Genomic DNA, 24,085 nt, shown 5'->3' with positions numbered 1-24,085 from the left:
AAAAAGGAGTGGAGCTAATGATTATAGTGGAATCCGAACCGCTTCGGTCGTTCAACTTTACCCCTACCGGAAATCGAACTCGGGGCCACGCGAACCGAAATCAAGAGTGATAGCCGATAGACCAAATGGGGGTGTTCACAGTGTGTTGATTTAAATTATTCAGTCAGTGTTGCTAGATCCGAAGATTAAAGAATAGCGTGTCTGTGCTCCGAAAGTAGCAAATTCGAACTATTTCTAGCCCGAATATATAGAAATGAATACTGATGGTGCTAAAGAAATAATTTAATATGAGCTGGAAAGTGTGCTGGACGTATTGCAAGAAGAAATTATGATCGACGGACGAAAACAATTCTAGACTGGATACCACGAGGCATAAACAGCCTGGGAAACCTCCGCATACAAGAAGGTGTGACGAAATCAAGAGCCACTGAGGAGTAACCTGGAAAAGAATTGCCCAAGTTAGATAGTTGTGGAGAAGACTTGGAAAGACATTCATCCAGCAATGGATTGATAATAGTTGAATTTGATGATGGTGATGATTTTATTATATCTGGACCTCGAAGGTAAACTAAACCAAGTCATAATTTCGTAATTTTACAGAAGCGAAAAACCGGTTCCTCAACTAAGACTAAATATATAACTTTTACTAGGTAAGGTAGGGTAAAAATGGATCCAAAATTTAATGAAAATCATATGAGCGAAAAAAATACTTTTGACTATTCAATCCATCATGTTGCAGCAAAACTACGAAAATTAATACAAAAGAAAACTAGAAAGTTAAGAATCACTTGTTTTGGAGAGATAACTGGATTACTCGATACAGATAACTCGAATTACCTATATACTTATAAAATATGTATGTCCATGTTTCGCAAGTAATTTTTAATCAATATCAAATTTCAACGTAATGAATGCAAGATTAGTTTTCTCGAGTAAAGATTGCATGCACCGTTGAGAGCTCAGGAATAAGATTAATCTATGTTACGGCACTGGATATGTGCTTGCGTAATGCATTACGACCTTATGAACTTGTATAAGAAACAGAACGCACTTAAAATGAGACGCAAACTATGCGAAACATCGGACTTTGAATCTAACTTGTTTTGTGATCCAACTCGAGACCTCACATAGCAAAGATGAGTGTAGTAGCTCCCACCACAAGGTTCAGGACGTTCGTGTTATAAAGTGTCAATTAAACAAGGAGATGTGAAACGGTAATAAAGCGTTTCATCAATTTCAAACAAAATACATATGTTGTAGTAAGAATTTACCCTATTTGTTAAGATAATGAACGTTATATTCTGTTTTTAGAATGACAGTCAAAGCAGAATGTATTGAATAATAAACGAGAAATGGTAAAGTTTCAACTTCGGTACGATTAGATACATTCGTGCTGCTGTGTGTTGCGTTATCCGTTAGGAGATATTGAACAATTCTGGTTCAAAGGAAGGAAATAAACTACTGTATAATACTGGAGTTAATTTAATAGAGTTAAATTGTATAGGCAGTTCTGAGGCTATATGAGACAAAGTCTATTGCTGAAAGTGAAATATGGGTTCTATTATTGTTTAGGGTGATATACCCACTGATTATTGAACCTGGAATACGCGCATGGAAAGCATTAGCACTAGCAAATTAGCTATGAAGAGGTACACCATACCATAATTCTAAGTCAAAATGAGAGGAAAAAATAAGCGGAAACAACAGACTGTACGAGAATAATACTTTCACTATTTTAATTTCACACTATTTATTTCGAGACTTTCGAGACGAGACCGAGGTTTGGTACTCGAGACCGAGACCGAGATCGAGACAAACATCTATTGACCGAGACGAGACCGAGACCGAGACGGTGATTTTTTACTCGAGACGAGACCGAGACCGAGACCGTTATTTATCAACCGAGACGAGGCCGAGACTGTACAAAGTCTCGTCTCGTCTCGTCTCGATACCATCCCTAATTCAAGGACTTACAGTTAGTAATACACAGTGTTCACTTTTGTTTTGTTTTAGTTTAACGTCCCACAGATATGCTAGGGCGGCTAAAGGAGGCGTGGAGTTAATGATTATAGTGGAATCCGAACCACTTCGGTCGTTCAACTTTACCTCTACCGGAAATGGAACTCGGGACCACGCGAACCGAAATCAAGAGTGCTAGCCGCTAGATCAAATGGGGGTGTTCACATTGTGTTGATTTAAATAATTCCGTCAGTGTTACCAGATCCGAAGATTAAAAAGTAGCGTGTCTGTACTCCGAAAGTAGCGAATTCGAACTATTTGTAGCCCAAATACAATAGAAATGAATACTGATGGTGCTAATGAAATAATTTAATATGAGCTGGAAAGTGTGCTGGACGTATTGCAAGAAGAAATTATAATCGACGGACGAAAACAATTCTAGACTGGATACCACGAGACATAAACACCCTGGGAAACCTCCGCATACAAGAAGGTGTGACGAAATCAAGAGCCACTGAGGAGTAACCTGGAAAAGAATTGCCCAAATTAGGTAGTTGTGGAGAAGACTTGGAAAGACATTCATCCAGCAATGGATTGATAATGGTTGATTATGATGATGGTGATGATTTTATTATATCTGGTCCTCGGAGGTAAACTAAACCTAGTCATAATTTCTTAATTTTACAGAAGCGAAACACCGTTCCTCAACTAAGACTAAATATATAACTTTTACTAGGTAAGGTAGGGTAAAAATGGATCCAAAATTTAATAAAAATCACAGAGCGAAAAAAATTTTTGACTATTCAATCCATCATGTTGCAGCAAAACTACGAAAATTAATACAAAAGAAAACTAGAAAGTTAAGAATCACTTGTTTTGGCGAGTGAGAAAAAATAGATACAGATAACTCGAATTACCTATATACTTATATAATATGTATGTCCATGTTTCGCAAGTAATTTTTAATCCATATAAAATTTCAACGTAATGAACGCAAGCTTAGTTTTCTCGAATAAAGATTGCATGCACCTTTGAGAGCTCAGGAATAAGATTAATATATGTTACGGCACTAAATATGTGCTTACGTAATGCATTACGACCTTATGAACCTGTATAAGAAACAGAATGCACTTAAAATGAGACGCGAACTATGCGAAACATCGGACTTTGAATCTAACTTGTTTTGTGATCCAACTCGAGACCTCACATAGCAAAGATGAGTGTAGTAGCTCCCACCACAAGGTTCAGGACGTTCGTGTTATAAAGTGTCAATTAAACAGGGAGATGTGAAACGGTAATAAAGCATTTCAACAATTTCAAACAAAATACGTATATTGTAGTAATAATTTACCCTATTTGTTAAGATAATGAACGTTATATTCTGTTTTTAAAATGACAGTCAAAGCAGAATGTATTGAATAATAAACGAGAAACTGTAAAGTTTCAATTTCGGTACGAATAGATACATTCGTGCTGCTATGTGTTGCGTTATCCGTTAGGAGGTATTGAACAATTCTGGTTCAAAGGAAGGAAATAAACTACTGTATAGTACTGGAGTTAATTTAATAGAGTTTAATTGTATAGGCAGTTCTGAGGCTATATGAGACAAAGTCTATTGCTGAAAGTGAAATATGGGTTCTATTAGGGTTTAGGGCGATATACCCACTGATCATTGAACCTGGAATACGCGCATGGAAAGCATTAGCACTAGCAAATTAGCCATGAAGAGGTACACTATACCATAATTCTAAGTCAAAATGAAAGTAAAAAATAAGCGGAAACAACAGACTGTATGAGAATAATACTTTCACTATTTGAATTTCACACTATTTATTTCGAGACTTTCGAGACGAGACCGAGATTTGGTACTCGAGACCGAGACCGAGATGGAGACTGTTATTTATCAACCGAGACGAGACCGAGACTTTACAAAGTCTCGTCTCGCTCGTCTAGATACCATCCCTAGCTCTGAGTCATCTTATTTAATTTAAGGAATTTTTACAACTTTGAGCTATAGAGGTTGAACGAATAAACTTCGATTTATAAAGGTTTAACGAATAAAACTTCTAGTTTTTTGAGGTTGAACGAATAAAATTTCGAGTTATAGAGGTTGAAAGAATAAAACTTCGATTTATAGAGGTTTAACGAATAAAACTTCTAGTTACAGAGGTTGAACGAATAAAACTTCTAGTTACAGAGGTTGAACGAATAAAACTTCGATTTATAGAGGTTGAACGAATAAAACTTCTAGTTACAGAGGTTGAACGAATAAAACTTCGAGTTATAGACGTTGAACGAATAAAACTTCGAGTTATAGAGGTTGAATGAATAAAACTTCGATTTATAGAGGTTTAACGAATAAAACTTCTAGTTACAGAGGTTGAACGAATAAAACTTCTAGTTATAGAAGTTGAATGAATAAAACTTCTAGTTATAGAGGTTGAACGAATAAAACTTCTAGTTACAGAGGTTGAACGAAAAAAACTTCTAGTACAGAGGTTGAACGAATAAAACTTCGATTTATAGAGGTTGAACGAATAAAACTTCGAGTTATAGAGGTTGAACGAATAAAACTTCGAGTTATAGAGGTTGATGGAATAAAACTTCGAGTTATATATGTTGAACGAATAAAACTTCGAGTTATAGAGGTTGAACAAATAAAACTTCGAGTTATAGAGGTTGAGCGAATGAAACTTCGAGTTATAGAGGTTGAACGAATAAAACTTCGATTTATAGAGGTTTAACGAATAAAACTTCTAGTTACAGAGGTTGAACGAATAAAACTTCGAGTTATAGAGGTTGAACGAATAAAACTTCGAGTTATAGAGGTTGAACGAATAAAACTTCGATTTATAGAGGTTTAACGAATAAAACTTCTAGTTACAGAGGTTGAACGAATAAAACTTCTAGTTATAGAAGTTGAATGAATAAAACTTCTAGTTATAGCGGTTGAACGAATAAAATTTCTAGTTACAGAGGTTGAACGAAAAAAACTTCTAGTACAGAGGTTGAACGAATAAAACTTCGATTTATAGAGGTTGAACGAATAAAACTTCGAGTTATAGAGGTTGAACGAATAAAACTTCGAGTTATAGAGGTTGATGGAATAAAACTTTGAGTTATAGATGTTGAACGAATAAAACTTCGAGTTATAGAGGTTGAACGAATAAAACTTCGAGTTATAGAGGTTGAGCGAATGAAACTTCGAGTTATAGAGGTTGAACGAATAAAACTTCGATTTATAGAGGTTGAACGAATAAAACTTCTAGTTACAGAGGTTGAACGAATAAAACTTCTAGTTACAGAGGTTGAACGAATAAAACTTCTAGTTACAGAGGTTGAACGAATAAAACTTCTAGTTACAGAGGTTGAACGAATAAAACTTCTAGTTACACAGGTTGAACGAATAAAACTTCGATTTATAGAGGTTGAACGAATAAAACTTAAAGTTATAGAGGTTGAACGAATAAAACTTCGAGTTATAGAGGTTGATGGAATAAAACTTCGAGTTATAGATGTTGATGGAATAAAACTTCGAGTTATAGAGGTTGATGGAATAAAACTTCGAGTTATAGAGGTTGAGCGAATGAAACTTCGAGTTATAGATGTTATGTAGTCAGTTCTTAATGAGAAACGCGGAACCTCGGCATCTCGAATTTTTGTTGTGACCACCTTGATAATTCGAACCATGATTATTCGAAAAGCTCGTTAAGTCGAATTTTTGGCTATTCCCTTCAGCTTTCAGTTACCGATGTTCCACTGTATAATATTTATTGAGGTCGCTTAAATCCGAGACAGAGAGAGCGTTTAAAATACTTCTCACGAATTTCTTATTTCAAAATTTTTTACAACGATATAACATTAAAAAAAAATCTGTGAATAACAATGTTGAATCAACATCGTATCCAAAATATCTGTTTATAGTTTTTAATTTTATAAATTGAATTATCTGTAGCTTAGGATAAAATGTTTTCAGAATAGAATATGTAATAAGCAAGATATTATATTTTTTTCAAAAAATGTTCTGCCAAGATATTTTTTTAAAGTTCTGCCAAGATATTGTATTTAAAAAAAAGCTTCTGCTAAGACATTATGTACTTTTAAAAGTTCTGCTAAGATATATTTTTTAAAAAGTTCTGCCAAGATATATTCTTTTAAAAGTTCTGTCATAGTATTATATTCTTTTAAAAGTTCTGTCAAGATTACATTTTTCAAAAAAGTTCTGTTAAAATACATTTTTTAAAAAAAGGTTCTCGCAAGATATTATATTTTCTAAAAACCGTTTTTCGTCTGCTTCTTGGTTTATGATATTAGTTTCTTGCCTGCTAGATTGAATTTAGGCAACCAGCAACACTCATATATATCAAGAAGTATAACTCCCAGGAACTTGATAAGATAATTCCAGGCAACCAAGCAACATTTATGATATGGTGGTTGCATAATGTATACGAAACTACTGTAATGCCAGCTTCAGAACTATTTAAGACAGTCAGCTTGGTACTGAACATACGAGCACTTACAAGTACTGGATATTTTAAATGAACTTTCTTAATTGTAAAATCCACTGCAAAGAAACAAAATTAGTACTTGAAAGAGAAAATCATTTAAAAAATAGTTTAAAAACCTAAAAATTTCAGTTTTTCTCCCAAAATCCACATTTTTATGAGAAGAAAACCTCCGTCTCAAAAACCCTGTTATTTTGAATCTCCAGCTCTAACTGAGCTTGAGTAAGGTAGTGACCAATACATTCTTGGAAGGTAAAAAGAAGAATGATTTAACAATTGTAAAATTGTAGATTGAAATTGACCGTTGATATTCCAGCATAGCAAACAATACATAGATCTATTTTTGATATTATTACCCTATTGCAAACCATCTATTTATAGATGCACTACCTCACAATATATAGCTACAGCCATTACCTGGGAGGAGTTCGTTAATGGACTCGATTCATCGATAACGGAGACTTTAACGCAAACTATCCATATATTATTAGATTATTTCAGCGTTTCCCAACCGGTGTGCCGCGGCACACTGGTGTGCCATGAATGGGCCGCTGGTGTGCCGCGAGGAATCAAAACAAAATTATTAATTTTATAGCAGTCAAAATGCAGAAGGTAGGGGAAAATGTATATTTGTATTTCACATTACTACGAACCTCTACTATGAATCTACAATTTTAAGTTTTATACCAGGTTACTCTTCTGCACATTTCTAATGTTGAAAAAAAAATAGTTATCATTGTTATGACCATTATTGCTTCTTTATTATTGCAGACTATTTCGTAACTTGAAAATTATAAATATCATTCAATCCTTTCGACAAATTACCTACATTTGTGTTTTAAAAGTAAAAGAGATTTGTTTGTTCGTTCGTTATTTAGCGATCTTCCTTCTTAGTAAAAGGTTGGATACAGTTTTTGAAAAGAAAGCATATTTTTAAAAACCTGAGTCCAATATTTCATTGCAATTGTTTTCTATTTTTAAATTAAAATGTAAAATAAGCATAATGATTTACCATGGGGAAAAACAATGATAGAGCTTTCTTCTTTGTAAGAAGGAGATCAATAATCACAGAAAAATACCACTGTGTTTTATATTTACAAATAATATCTATAAGTGTGCCGCGAGAATCCGAGTAACACCCGTAGTGTGCCGCAAGTTAAAAAAGGTTGGGAAACGCTGGATTATTGCGATAATTTTGAGGGATATGCAAAACGCTTTACACTTTTGGCATTTGGGTTATCTACCACTGCAGGATAAATGTAGTTCATATCCCATACATGTGATTTTCATGTGATTCTTTTGCACTTTCTTTTTTTAGCAGAGTTTGAGTTATTACCCTCTTACAAGTTAATAACTTCAGAAGCAGGACATAATTTGTAATATGGGGTTAAATATCGTAATCAATAATTTATTAAAACTAGTAATATCATATACTAATGAAAAACACACACATCTATTCATATCGGTACAAAACTTGTCCCGACTCCTTCCCCTAGTAGCAAACCCTGAAATTACGGTTCTGAATGTACAGGATGATTCAAAGAAACGGTAAATTTTGAAAGTTGTGTTGGCAACAGTGGGCGTTTGGTAACACTGAATAACGTACGCCAGCCTGTCAACAACATCCTGCCATTTAGTTATTACGAATGCTTGGAGTGGTGCGCAACGTGCTTTCGCGATCAAAGCGTTTTACAAGAACAATGACAGGTTTCGAGGGGGCACGTAGAGAATTCCGCCGCCATTTTAATTTAGGACGCCACGGGCACAAGACAATCCTATGGAGCTACACCAACCTTCATTGCACAGCAATAAAGTTACTATGTTATGTGCTATTGTATGTGTACTGTGTGATGGGCCCTTATTGTTTTGAGGACGAGAACGACCATGCGATTACAGTCAAATCGAATCGTTACACCGCCATGCTTGAAACACGAAACTCTGCAACAACTACAGAGATTTCCACCGATTATTGACAGAGCCTGGTTGTAACAAGATGGATCAACGTCCTATACAGCACGACTATCGATCGCTGCTGCACGCCAATTGTTTGGAGAACGTGTAATTTCGAAGAATGGTAACATTCAATGGCCCCCAGATCCTATAATTTGTAAGCTTGTGGTTTCTTTTTGTGTATTCTAAAATGGTATTATTTTTACTATTAAATGAGATTTAAAAAGTTAATGAAATCATTTAATTTTCAAAATTTCCAATTTTTTTAATCACTCTGTGTGAAAATAAATTTTAATTACACTAAAAGTTTAGCAAACAGTCAAATAAAATAAATGTTATCAATATTATTTAACAAATTTGTTTTGTTTACGTGTTTGTGAATAGCACAGAAATTGTTATTTATTTATTTATTTTGCTAACGATTTGTTTTAATATTTTTTTTAGAGAAATTAACACAAAATAGTTAGCAATCCTGAAAAGCCTACATTTCGCGCGCTTTCAACCCACTACTAATCTTTTTTACTTTTTATTGTTCAGTCATCGTTTTACGATTGCAACGAATACCGTCATGCATTGCGGGTTTTATGTCGTTCCGGTTCCATTGATTTTCGTAATGTGTTTAAGCGCGACGGTCCTTCCTTCTCTCCTTTTCTTGGTACTCCCTCTGTTTCTACTACGCGTTTTCGTTTGGAAAACCCATCCCACTTTTGCGTTCCCGCGCTTTCTCCGCCAATAAAATTGGTCGGACGTTTTAATATGCACTTGCAACCACAACAAGCAATCACATATATTGTTTATGTGTTCCGGTGATTTGAAACTGTTCCAAATGACAAAGAATCATAGTGATGAGAATCGATTCCGTTCTTTTATAATAATGTTGAAAAATGTTTCTTTAATGATTGGTGGAAAAATTAATCAGTGGCGTATGTAAGAGATGTTTCGTTTTTACCCCCCCCCCCTTGAGTAAGACATTACTCGTGGGAAAAGCAACGTATAATGCTTCTCTTGAAAGAATATTAAATTAAGTGCTTGAAGGGGGGGCGGTGGCTCAGTGGTAGAGCGTTCACCTCCGGTGTTTGGGGTCTCTGGTTCGATCCCAGCTCGCGCCGTGTGGACTTTGTGGTGAACAAACACCGTGCTCATGGATTTTCTCGGGGTTCTCCAGTTTCCTCCCACTTTCTTCATTCCACCATTTCACTTATCTCTCATTATCACCATTTCTTTTAGCGTAACCGGCATAAGCGTGGGACGTAAAATTTAAAGATTTCATTTTCATTTTCTTATAGTGCTTGAATCCCCCTTGATAAAACTCTTCGTACACCACTGTTTATAATCCAATTTTCTAACAGAGTATATGTTCAGTATGGTATACCGTGCGATATTCACGATTCCTTCACAAGTATTTGTCATTGTTAAGATTTCTGAAGTACAAGGCTGTCTCCACATGATACAAAACAACCTGAACAAGAGTATCAAAGATATTATTAAAGTACTCGTTCTAACTTGAACATGACTGAACTAGGCTGGAATATTCATGAAATACTTAGCTTACATCTTCAAATAAAAACATCGAACAAACCCTTGAATTTTCTTGAAACATATGGATATTTAAAATTACGGATCATGTTTCTTATATGATCTTAAAATATTCTATAATTAAGTCTCCTCAATAGACTTGAAACATCATTACACGTTTAATAAATTTATTTAAAAAAGACTATTGATTGTCTTGAAGTACTTCGAACATACAGTACTATACATAATAAATTTATTACATAAAATACTTAACTAACCTTGAGAAAATTTCAACAAAATCAGTAAAATTGTTAAACACAATTTCTAAATTATCTTAAATCATCTTGTGTAAAATAAATCATTAAGGTCAGTTTAAAGGGGCAAGTTTTGCCGATAGATGTCACTACAGTCTTCGTATATCTCTCATGTATTTTTTACCTTTGACAAAAATTCACGAATTCTCTTAGAAATTTCAACCTAGAGACTTCAAATTTTTGGAGAGGGAACTTCATAACCTATCGAAGATAACAATCTGTGCCGATGTTTTAATTTAGAATTTTCTTTATTGTTGAAATGGCTTGTTTGTTGAAAGGAATATCCAAACCTTTAACAATATAACTGTTTCAACAATGAAGACACTTATAAGTAAGAAATCGACACGGATTGTTGCCTTCGATAGATTATGAAGTTCCTTATCCAAAAATTTGAAGTCTCTAGGTTGAAATTTGTAAGAGAAATTGTAAATTTTCGTGAAAGGTAAAAAAATACATGGGAGAGATACGAAGACTGTAGTGACATCTATTGGCAAAACTTGTCCCTTTACACCAACTTTAAGGAAATTTTTTGAATGATATTGAAACATTTCTCAATATTGAACACAATGAACTCTTGAATTACTTTCAAACATTTTGTACACATTCAATAAAATACTGAACGAAATTCTTGAATGATCTTCCAAAAATGCTTCGTACACATTAAATAAATTATTGAAAAGTCTTTTGAATTACCCTGAACCATTTCCTATAAATGCGATAAAATTATTGAACAAGACTCCTAAATTATTTTAAATAATAAGATAAAATAATCAAACAAACTTCTTGAATGGCGTTGAAATATTTTGCAAATTCCATTAAAAAAAGGTGTTAAATAAGGAGACTTATGAATTTTTTTGCTTATATTCAATTAAATATTTGAACTAGATCGTAGAATGTCCTTAAAACATTTCGTTCACATTGAATAAATTAGCTACTAAAGATTTTAAAACCGCCTTCAAAAATTTTGTTCACATAAATACATAGAAATTTTGAATAACCTAGGCTACCGGTATGTATGTATGTGTATGTTTCAGTGTAACTGTGAAAAACCTGGAGCAATTTCAACCAAACTTGGTACGGTTTGTTTCTTCAACCGAAGTACAGGGTGTCCTCACACTTGCGACAGTCCTATTAGCGACAGGAACTGTTAACTGTTCTATGAGCGACCGATTCGATCTGTTAACTGCGCTATGAGTCACCGATTCGTTCATACTAAGATAATGGAAGAACATAAAGTTCTCTCTTCTTTAACTTGTTTCATGCTAATGTGATTTAGAACCTAACAAAATGTACTATGAAAAATTTCGCTCTACCTGAATTTAATACGTGAGACTTCTCTCATTACATTAAAAATATTTTATACGTTTCTCCTAATATTATATTTTTGAATTAATTTCTATGAATACACTGACTATACCAAGGGGAAAACTAACTAAATATTTAGAGTAGCTCCGCCTTTGTCTATAATTCTAATATAATTAAAAATTTCATGTTAAAATGATGCGGAGTATAAGTTTAGATTGAATATGTTTATGGCATAAGAAAGAAATCAGAAAGAGATAGGGGCGCCAGAAGAAAATTTTCTAGGGAGGGGCATCTTCATGGTTGCTGTATCACGTCTGGTATATCTGGTATTTAATATACGTGGTTTTCTATATTACATATACATTTTCGTGAGCCAGGGAGGCGATCTCTGCCTTCCCATCGGGCGCCCATGCAAAGAGTGTTCACGACTTGAGGATATCAAAGAAATCTGAAAATACGGTGTATTCGAAGAAATTATTACACAAGTTACAAATCTCTCGCAGGACTTAACAGTTCGTCTAGTTATAAGGACTTATTTCAGATTGCTATACGACAAGCTTTTATGTATAAGTCAAAACAAGGGAGGAAGACAAAGCAATTAGTTTAGTTTTAGTAGCTTACAATATGGGGAGAAGGTAGTTTAAAGAGTTTGTTTACCTTTTGGATTGTTTAGAGTGAACTGCATTGTAATTGGTGGGATTGGTTGAGAATAGCCAATCAGATGTAAGGAATCTCAAAAGCCGTCTTTTATCATTGACATTTTTTTTTTCATTTTATTCACAGTGTCTTAGGAAGTCTAAAAAGTAGATAGTTGGCGAAACTGTTACACGTTTAAGTTTTTTAAAATAAAATATATTACTGTGCTTAGTGACTAATTAGATTTGAATCAAATTAAGTACAGAAAACAGAGCTTTTGAAGAAAGGGGATATTACAACTGGATTTTCAATAATTACATAGGAATACACTTTTCATGGAAATATCCCTGTTGTCTCGTTATTTGATATGTTTTATGACAAATCTAACTCAAAATTAAAATAAGTTTTATTTGCACTCACTGTAGAGGAAAAATATATTTGACGAACAGTATCACTGGCACGTACATATTTCATACCAAGGTTGTTCGGGCGCTAATAACGCCAGAGGCAAACATATCTAACGAGATGGAATCATATCATCTTCCATCATCTCAATGTAAATGAATCGGTCGCTCATAGGACAGATAACAGTTCCTGTCGCTAATAGGACTGTCGCTTCTGGGACTAATTCAAGTACAGTGCGTATGTAAAGAATTCTGCCTTCTACACATGGTGGCACGTGCCATAAATAATTCATCGTCCTTGGAGCCTTGTGAAAAACTCCCTCGATAACGAAATAGCCAATCAGAACCGTCATTTCCAACAAACTGACAGCTGGTTGTCAAATCCACGTGGAGTCTTAGTTGTCAAGTTCCAAACGCTGTCCTTTCAGTTAGCGATTAGTAGAGCAACCCACACTATACTTTATTTTTATTTATTTATTTATTTATTTTTGTTTAATTATGTTTCATTTTTCCAAATTATGTTTTATTATGCTTTATTGTTAATTTCAATCATTGTTTTACATTAATCCTGTATAATGCATAATATTCATTTTACATTAAATATTCTAAATATCTTGATCTATTTATTAATATTTCATGCAAGCAGTTTCTTTCATATTTAATGAACTTTCTACTTAATGCACTGTAAAGAGATGTGCTTTACTTGAGTCAGTTCTTTTTATCACTTGTGTGCCCTTTAGAAGTGCATATTGGAGTGAGTTCTCCACTTCAAAGGATTACACCGAAAAGTTTACCAAAAAAAAAAAAAGCTTTTTATTGTTGCATTGTTATGTTTTCAAAGATTTTGCGTTGCAAATAATACTTTTTAAAAAATATTAATACAGTATGTTAAACTTGCAATTACACGTGATTTTCCAAGAATTGTTCTAATAGAATTTTCCAAGAATTGTGCTATATATTTTAAATTATGCTTTATGCTTTATTCTCTAAAATTATGCTTTATTATGCTTTTAAAGTTAGTTTCTTCTGGACCCTTAGACTACAACAATCATGTTCAAGGTACCAACCATATGTGTAAATTGCTGTTATGCTTTATATGCTTTTGGGTTGCCCTAGTGATTAGCAAAATATGGAAGCCTGAGAGGGCATAGTATTGTGCCGAACTGCATTCCTATTGAGTGAACACACTATACACGTATCACTTTTTCTCAATCTAGAAAACAATACTGTATGGGTTAGACGTAAGTAGAGGTAGGCTACTACCGGGGAGGTTGGAGGAGTCATATTAAAGAAAGCGAAAATGGCCTATATTATTGTCGAATACATAGTTTTCGGAGTAGCTGAGATGAATAGTGACACTTCTGATGCCGCTTAAGTCCAAGTTCAGCGTTCTGTTGAAGTCCTTCTGTCCGCCTTTTCTCCCTTTCTCTTCTTCATTATATCTATCTTATCTATTTTCCCAGACATTTCTTCTGTGAGATTCCTTAGAACATAATTCCTTTCCCTACCACAGCTACCTAGACTTTGGGTTCATGCATCCACCATTAATTGAACTAAAGAGGCTACATGAACCGAATGAACAACGAATGGTTCTTGATCACGTAGCGTTAAACGAGTAACAGCGGTTTATCACCGTCTTCCAAGAACACTGCTCATGGATACTAGTAAAAGCTATAAAATATATTGTTTGTATGCTTGCGTACAAGTCCACGATGTGTGTACTTACTATGGAAGCGTTTATAGTACTTAGACGTACGTAAAACGTACCCTGGTTACATATATGCTTGATTATAATCATTATAAATAGTATGTATGATGGTAGGAGGAGATTCACCATAATTACACTTGTAAGGTCTTTCTAGCGTGTAGCATACGGTAAAAAAAAAAAAAAAAAAAAGTAACTTGCTTTCAATAGCGTCGTCTCAATTGCAGTGAAAGCATCGGGGCATTATCCTTCATATGCAATTGCATTCATGCTAAGAGGAGAGAACTTTAGAAGCAGACAGTCGTAAAAGTTGTTTTGAACCCATCTTCTTCTCCCTTTCCTCCTCCCCCCTAACCACGCACATATAGACCATAACCCGCCCCCATCCTGTCAAGCCTTCACTCACTATTGGCTAAAACATGACTGGCTACTAAGCAATAAAAACATGCATTTTATGACCAGGATTTTTTTACTTTTTTCTTTTTTTTTGGAACGAGGAGGGAAGGGTGTTTCTTTTCTACAAGATGCGCCATCATTTCGCGGAGCTGTCGGCGAGTTAATGTCCCGATTATAATATCTCGTACGACGCAACCATGTCAATGGTATTCTTACTACTACTACTACTACTACTACTACTACTACTACTATAGCTACTAATATGAATATATATAAAAATACATAGTTTATGATCGTTATTAATAACCAGATGTTGAATACTTATTACATAAGTAGCAGTAAAATGTACGGAGAACTACCAGACTGAATTCTATTGCGTTATTTATTGTCAGTAGTAATAACCCTTGAAAGGTTACTTGGTACATTGCAGCAAGACCTTGGGAAGATTTGCATAACATGCAAATAGACGGGTATATACAGCAATATTGTACGTTAAACTGGTCTTGTGTTTGCTTATTGTTTGCGATACACATGGCGAGTTGGAACAATTTATTTATGTATCTCTTTGTAGAATAGATTTTTCTTAACGATGTATTGATCTGTCATGGTAAAAAGAATACTGGAAATATATGAAGAATTTGGAAAAAGGGAAGAAAAACTGAGTACAGTAAAGACTTGTAAGCTAGAATCACTTATTTCTTTTAAGGTAATTGAAATATCTCCAGCATTTGATGGAACTTTTAATGCAAGCTCGATGTTGACATCCTAAACCTCCATCAAACAATTAATTACGTGGGCTTTTAGTTTTACAAGTAATGTGTATGCGTCACTTATAATAGGACTATACGATTTACTCTTAGAAGTCTTCTATCATCGTTAAGAAAAGACTAATAAACACTTGGATGTTAAAAAGTCATCTTTTGATTATCTCACTTGCATGTCAAAAAGTCATCCTGTGATTATCTCACTTGGATGCCCAAAAGACATCCTGTGATCAACTTACTTGGATATCCAAAAATCATTCTGCGATTATCTCACTTGGATGTCCAAAAACCATCATGTGATTAACCCAGTTGTATGTCCGAAAGTCATTCTGTGATTATCTCACTTGAATGTCCAAAAAACATCCTGTGATTAACCCACTAGGATGTCCAAAATTCATTCTGTGATTCTCACTTGGATGTCGAAAAGTCATTCTGTGATTATCTCACTTGAATGTCCAAAAACCATCCTGTGATTAACTCATTTGGATGTCCAAAAGTCATTCTGGATTAACTCACTTGAACGTCCAAAAGTCATTCTGTGATTATCTCACTTGGGTGTCCAAAAGTCATTCTGTGATTATCTCACATAAGCCCAGCAATTTCCATAGACATAACGGGCATCCCAATATCCCAGAACTGTGATTAAAAATCCCTTGAATGATTACAAAAATGGATTACGTAGGATAAGTACCTTATTCAGTTTACTTTTTTTAAAAAAAAGCTGAAGCGATTTTATGATTTTAGAAATGAGAATTTAAAAAAATAACTTTAATGTCTACAATATTGTTTGCGTTTCGAAAAACAGTTCAAAGATGAGCTAAATATGAATCAATTAATAGGTATTATTGAGTTGAACAAAAATGATATACATGAGTGAGAAAGGGTCATGCGCAGTTTTTCGAAGAAAATAAGAGAAAATAACTTCTAAACTTAGGATGGTTAATGGGTGCAGTCGAAAAATAGTCATCAAATCTTAAATATTCAATTTCTGTTTTTCTTAAACTGATTGTCCACAGATGAACTAAAATATGTACCAAACGATACGTGGCATCAAATTGAGCAAAATAGCATGCTTAGGATCAGCAGCACATCTAGAACTGTCGTTTGGGCGGTTTTGCTGGCCTCCTGGATGATAAATGTATGTTTGAAATACAAAGTTTTACATCAAATCAGAATAAAGTAGTGCAATATTTTATACATGTGCACATATAAAACAGTAGCCTTTCGGGGTAGGAGCTGGGATCACAACCACCGCCCTTCCCGTGGACCGCCAGTGCTTAGGGTAAGGTCGCGTGTGTAATTTTTGAGAATATCGAAGAAAATAAAACTTTTATGGTGCCTAAAAGCATGTCGGCCACTTCAATGACATTTTTTTTTTTTTGCTGGAAGAAACTGTAGGATAAGTAGCAAAGTAAGTAGGTTAAGTAGAATAAGTAGAAAAGTAAGTAGGTTATGTAGGGTAAGTAGCAAAGTAAGCAGGTTAGGTAGGGTAAGTAGCAAAGTAAGCAGGTTAGGTAGGGTAAGTAGCAAAGTATGAAGGTTATTTGAGATAGGTAGCAAAATATGTAGATTTTGTGAGATTAATGGCGAAGTAAGTAGGTTATATAAGAAAAGTAGCACAGTAAGCAGGTTATGTAGGATAAGTAGCAAAGTAAGTAGGTTAGGTAGGGTAAGTTGCAAAGTAAGTAGGTTATATAGGATAATTAGCAAAGTAAGCAGGTTATGTAGGATGAGTACCAAAGTAAATAGGTTATGTAGGGTAAGTAGCAAAGTATGTAGATTATTTGAGATTAGTAGCAAAATATGTAGATATGTGAGATACGTAGCAAAGTAGGTGATAAAAGAAAAGTAGCAAAGTAAGCAGGTAAGAGCTCCTTCGTGGGTTAGCGTACGCATCTTTGGATTGGGAGAACGTGATTCGATTTCCGGTGGGAGCTCATGTGTTTCGGATTCCAAGTTAATCAGTAGGTCCACGTCTCATAGAATATAGCCTCGCTGCTGAACGGGAACGTTAAACTCAAAATCAACTCAACTCAATCAAAGTAAGCAGGTTATGTGGATAAGTAACAAACTAAGTAGATTATGTAAGGTAAGTAGCAAAGTAAGTAGGTTATGAAGATTAAGTAGCAAAGTAAGTAGGTTATGCAGAGTAAGTAGTAAAGTAAGTAGGTTATGAAGAATAAGTAGCAAAGTAAGTAGGTTATGTAGGGCAAACAGCAAAATACCCTGCTTACCAGGAGATCGTTATCTCTTTTAATAACAGTGACAAACATACCCTTAACACACATACTACTTGTAAGAATAACCTTAAAAAATGATGCTTTTATGAAATGCACTAAATTATTATTATAATAATAATATTATTATTATTATTTTGTGAAGTACAATAATGAAGAAATGGTACTATACTTGGTTTAACAAACTTTCACGCGGATGTTACCGGTACTTACTTTCGAGGGACACAAAAACTCAGTGGTAGAGCGCTTACCTCTTGTGCGTGACATTTCTGGTTCGATCCCAGGACAAATAAGTTTGTGGTGGACAATACTGTGTTAGTGGGTTCTCTCGGGGTACTCCTTTCCTCCCACATTCTCATTCCACTAATTCTTCCAACATCATTCACTTGCCTTAATTATACATCTCCCTTAGACTAAAGGGCATAATCGTGGGACGTTAAATTGAATGATTTATTTACTTTCTTAAAAGTTTTTATTTAATATAGTCTAATACAGTTTTTTTTTTACTCCTGACTTCCTTAACTTGAAAAAAATACTTTATGATTTCCATGCGTAACTTCAGGGGCGGATCCAGGACCGACTTCTGAGGAGGGGCGGTGGGTTGTCATACTGCTACTTTTAAGGGCTCCAAACTTTGGGGTTGGTTTTATTTATATATAAAAAATAAGAAAGTTTCTTCTTCTGGGGGTGCGATCGCCCCGATCGCTTCCCCCTGGATCCGCTCTTGCGTGACTTTACATGTAAAGTCCTACTTTTTCTGTTAAAGACTCCATGTAAATGTCTTGAACCAGAAGTGAATCATTACGACATCTATAATGAAGTAATATTTAATTACCTGATGTTGTCTATTTGCGTATTTGTAAACTAAATACATTTGTAATAACTTCAATTAATTTTACAGTAACAAGATAAGATAGCGCACAAATTACACCAAAATACTATACTGTTATTGGGTTTATGAATCTAATTTTTTTTTTTTTTTTTTTAAAAAATCAGTGCCCTAGTTGATATGAAAATACATGTGGAATTTATGTTGCAAGATTTGACTCAAACAGACAAACAGAAAAATAAACTTAATTAAAAACACTATACTGATAAGAGAAACTACATAATTTATACGGTTTACCAAACATTGTTAGCGTCATTAAGTCTAGTAGGTTCAGGTGGGCAGGTCATGTAGCCAGGATGGAAGAAAGTAGGAACGCTTTCAAAATCTTAACTGGAAGTCCAATCGGAAAACGACCATTAGGATGACCTAGGCGCAGATGGGTGTATTAAGTTGGATCTCGCAGAAATAGGAATACAAACTAGAAACTAGATCTAGTTGGCTAAGGATAGAAGTCAATGGAGAGCTTTAGTGTACGTGGCATTGAACCTCCGGATTCCATAAGCTATACGGTTAGTTAGTTAGTTATACTGATAAGACAAGTTTACAAATTGGTAATAATTAATGTACTCACCTGGTTCGTTATTAGCATAAATATGTTTGTGAACGCCAGCATAGTACTTCTATGATTACGAACAAATCCTGAAAGGAAATAAAAAAAAAATGTTAAGAACAAATGTTTTACAAAGAAATAAAATAAAGTCAAGTAAAATTACTTTTCAAAATTATTTTATGTTTCCAGTGATTGAATATTTTTTTTTTTTTTAACGCAGTACAAATAAGTATAGAAGAAGCTCGGTACATCATGCGTAAATTGCTAATGTGTCTGATTTCTGGTCCATCCGTTGCGAGGAAGAAAGAAAGGAAGATAAACTTCTAACTGAAAGATCTTGTCCCGTCTTCCAACTTGTGTACGAGAACACTGCCATCTATTTTCGTGAGCTTCGTAAAAACTGAAAAATGCGCCCCCTGCGAGTGAAAAATTGTACTATTTCTGATGATACTAATTCATAGCTTTAAACCGACCTTAACGGAAAAAAGAACTTGATTTGATTCCTGGTGAGTGTTTCTGATTCTACATAAAAAAGGTGGTTCCACGTATTTTATACAATATTTGTGATAAATCAAAGAAATGGGGCACGGTGACTCAGTGATAGAGCGCTAACCTCTGGTGTTTGGGGTCTCTACTTCAATCCTCGGCCAAACAAGTTTGTGGTGGACAAGATCGTGTCTGTGTTCTTTCTCGGGTATTCCCTTTCCTCCCACATTCTCATTCCGCCGATTCTTCCATCATCATTCATTCACTTGCTTTAATTATTTGTCTCCCTTATCCTTAAAGGTATAATCGTGGGATGGACATGACAAGAATGTCTTCGGGTTCCGAACCACGAAACTCGTGACCTATTCCATCTCTATTACGTTCATTTTTTTTTTTATTCAAACACATTCCTCAATAGTATTCATAGTCACTCTCAACATTCTTATCTACTTAAATACGTTATTCACCTTGAGCCTTAATTTCTGTTTATTCCTGCAATCAGTGGCGTATTTAAAATTTTGTTTCGGGGGGTTTCGCTAACTTTGTTCCTGGGATTGTGAAAATTCTGCAAGATATTTCTTTTACTTTAATATAGTAAATGCAATTTTGTGGGACTTAAGCCCGGAAGCGCCCATAAATGCACCACTGCCTGCAATTAATGATAAACCATTTAATGATTGATGATATGATGCTTTACTGAGCCATTGTCTGAAGGATTTTGTAGACTATTCTTCATAAGTGATAAATTTTATTTGTACATATTCTTTCATGGACAAATTACAGTTGATAAACAAATTTGCCACACGGATTACTAATACAGTACCAAAGAGATTTAAACGCATCTTTTAACACTGCTGACGCGTCAAATAATTTTTCTTGCACTTCTCTCAATACATATGTCTTCTAGATCAGGGATAAAAGTGGATCTGAAAAGGTAGGGAGACGTTAAGTAGCAACATTACATCACGCCGTCCCCCTGAATATCGTTGCCCATTGTAATTTTTTAGGAACTGGTGGTACGCCGAACATATTTTTTGGAGGTGGGAGGACGACATCCCTCCCAGGTTGCATTTTCGCGGATCCCAAGAGCTTCAGATATCCTGTGAACTGATTGTCCGATACAGATAAGACATCACGAGTCATGACATAGATATAGCACAAAGTAAACATCAGCTGCTATCGGCCCTCGTGGCTGAATGAGCTAGCGCAACATGCTAGTAAGAAAAACTGTTTTGGCGTGGGTTCAAACCCTGCCTGCTGCCTAAGGATTTTTTTTTATTATTTTTAAATTTTTTATAACAATTCTTTTGTTAAAATAATATTCAGAAAGTGATTTAACGATTATTTTTTAAAATTTTCATTAAAATAAGATTGCCCTTTTACTCTAAAGATCCAGAGTGATTTAACGATTATTTTTTAAAATTTCCATTAAACTTCTTTCATTAAAATAAGTTTGCCCTTGTACTATATAGATCCATAGCAAAAGTAGTAGTAGTAGTAGTAGTAGTAATAGTAATAGTAGGTGACGTCATCGATACGTGGCCAATAAGAATGCTACTTCAGCCATGTTTTGGATGAACATCTTGGGATCGGCGAAAATGCTCCCGCGTTCCAACTCACTTTTACCTCTGTTCTAGTTAACATAAAAATGGTGTTTTTCAGCTACCATGATTGGCCAACACAGGATGAATGTCTTTTGCATCAATGGTACGCAGACATCTTACCAGATAATAAAATTTAATACAAGTATAAACCGAGCTGACGGAAGCTAATGGTTCGTGTTGTCCCAGAAATGAGAAATCTGTCGTCTCATCTCGATTCTCGTCTCAAAAACAAGAGAGAGTCGATACGAGATGTATGTGTTAAAATTCCAGACGAGACGAGACGAGAATGTAGAAATTCCAGACGAGACGAGACAAGAAATTCCAGGTGAGACGAGACGATACGAGAAATTCCAGACGAGACCGGAAGATACGAGAACGTAGGCAACAAGTTTTAGATCTCAAACACTGTTTTCGTGTTACATGATACGTGGCGTAAAAAGCATAAATTGATAAAGTAATTGTAAGAACATAATGAAAAACATTTACCAACGTTTAAAAATAAGTAAGTAATTACAACAATATGCTACAACACACAGAAGTAATAGGGTGTAGTATACGTTGTATATCCACCTAATATATTTATAATCCACTGTACACTGACCTTAAGAGTAACACTGAACGAAGGTATACGTGGGTAGGAATACGAAATATTTATCCAAACGGTGAAGTGTATATCTACCAAAATTTGTCGGATTGAATTGTGCATTTACTCAAAGGAAACGAATTGAACTGGGATTCGATTGAATTAGTCAACAGAAAGCATGCCGTGTACCACTCTGAAAAGGCCAGATCGCATTTATAAAGATAACCAAAAAAGTTCTGTCGCTTTTTGTGCAGGTCTATGTTCCATCGGCGCACAGACCGTGAGTTGAATGTGAATGGAGATAAAGCAAAGGTCAGTTGTTGGTGTGGGTATATCCAACATACTACCTGGTTGTGGCAGCTTAGTTACACCGTGAAGGACAGAGTGAACATGGGACCTCAACCGAGTCATAAGTGTGTGTATGCTATACGACTTCAAACTGGGATCAAACGCCGCTACAGCGACTCGGATGATATGCCAGGCCTTTGGGGTGGGTATCGTGACAATGCGGACAGTGCAGCGGTGGTTTAACAAGTTTAAGGACGTGACGAAACACTCAAAAACGCACCACGTGTCGAAATACCAACACATGTACAAAATTAAGATCTTCAGGCAGCAATCGAGGCGAACAGTGGCCAGATATGTGAGGAACTGGGACTACAATTCAATGTGAGTGGAAAAAACATTCGACAGCACCTCCATCAACTTGAGAAGCACTGCAACTTGGGTCGATGGGTCCCACATGAATTGACTCCGGGCCAGAAGGCAACCAACCAGACACCTGAGTTTCTTTGCTGTCTCGTCTGAGGGAGGAGCCATTTCTGGACAGGATGTTGACATATGATGAGAAGTTGGTCCTGTACCAAGCTCCACAGTGTCGCCATCATTGGCTAGCATCCCATAAACCGGTTCCAAAATAGGCAGAACCGGCACTACACCAGAGCAAGGTCCTCCTGTGTGTTTGGTGGACTGCTCGCGAAATCGTGCATCGGGAAATGGTCATAGCATCAATGCAACTTTGTACTGTCAGCAGTTCAGCCGTGTCCAAGAAAACTCAAAACTCTGGTGCCAGCACTTCTGGTTCTGAATCGCAAAAAGGTCCTCCTGTTCAGCAGCAACGCTATGACCCACGTAGCTAGGATGACCCGGGACACCATTGTAACTTTGAACGGGAAATACTCTTGCATCCACCATACTCCCCGAACATTGCACCGTCCGATTATCACCTGTTCCATTCCTTGGACAATAACCTTAGAGGACACCAGTCCAAATCCTAGTAGAGGTGCAAAATGCACTTGATACCTTCTTCGCTTCATGGTTCACCAAGTTCCACCGCGATTGAATCCATGGTCTTGCAGAATGTTGACAGAAGGTCGTCGATGGTGATCGGGGATGCTATTTATGATCTTGCAGGTACGTCTTAAGTGACTTATCGATGTTCGCAGGTGATGGGTGAAAAAGCGATAGAACTTTCTTGGTTACCTTTATATAGTTAACAACATACCAGAAATTGAGATATCTTGGATAGGAGGTTTTAGTGCATCCACTGTGTACCATGGACCTGGCACCGCTATACTATCATTTGCTTCCATCTCTCCAGAACTCTGAATGGTGTTTAAGTTAATTCCAAAAGAGGCCTGAATAATTAGTGTTTAAACCGGAAGTGTTAAGATTTCTCCTACTTCCGGTTTGAATAGAAGTTACAGGGAATTTAATGAGTGAACTGAAACTTTTCAGTTTAACGTCCTACGATTATGCCCTTTAGGCTAAGGGAGACGGATGATTTTGGTAAGTGAATGATAATGGAAAAATTAGTGAATTAAGAATGTAGGAGGAAAAGAGAATATCACGAGAAAAGTCACGGACATGATGTTTGTCTACCCCAAACTTACTTGTCCAGGGATCGAATGAGGGACCCCAAGCACCAGACGTAAGCGCTCTACCACTGAACCACCGTGTGCCCATGGGATCTAATCTTGGGATTCTGTATTTATATTTAAAATCACATAACTCTACCACTGATCCATCATGTCCCCATGGGATCTGATCGTGGGATTCTGTATTCGTATTTAAAATATTGCTGATACCTGTCAACAAATAGATGGACGGTTGGACAGAGCCGTTTTTATAATAGTTCCAATATTTACGAAAGACGTAATTCGGAAGTCTAAAAGTATAGCATGTCGCTGAGTTTAAGAAGCACATCGCCCCACCTGTTCCTTTTATCTGAACTTTATTTTTCAGTTGAATCAACCTTTATCCTTCTTCTGTATAGAAATCGTG

The 24,085-nt window shown here is 35.5% G+C and overlaps 1 protein-coding gene across 1 annotated transcript in view; it reads right to left on the bottom strand.

Moving 5' to 3' along the window:
- The window catches only part of LOC145675726 (uncharacterized), a 1,359,799-nt gene that overhangs the window by 997,724 nt on the left and 337,990 nt on the right, over positions 1-24,085 (bottom strand). The window contains exon 2 of the mRNA XM_081746346.1: positions 19,151-19,218. The gene's annotated coding sequence lies outside the window, so the exon portion shown is untranslated. The remainder of the gene's footprint in view (positions 1-19,150; positions 19,219-24,085) is intronic.

Source organism: Thermobia domestica, chromosome 18, assembly GCF_964235325.1.
Source record: "Thermobia domestica chromosome 18, izTheDome1.hap1.1, whole genome shotgun sequence".
In the NCBI taxonomy this organism is placed as follows: domain Eukaryota; kingdom Metazoa; phylum Arthropoda; class Insecta; order Zygentoma; family Lepismatidae; genus Thermobia; species Thermobia domestica.
The sequence above is the reverse complement of the archived record's forward strand: the minus strand, read 5'-3'. Positions and strand labels throughout refer to the sequence as shown.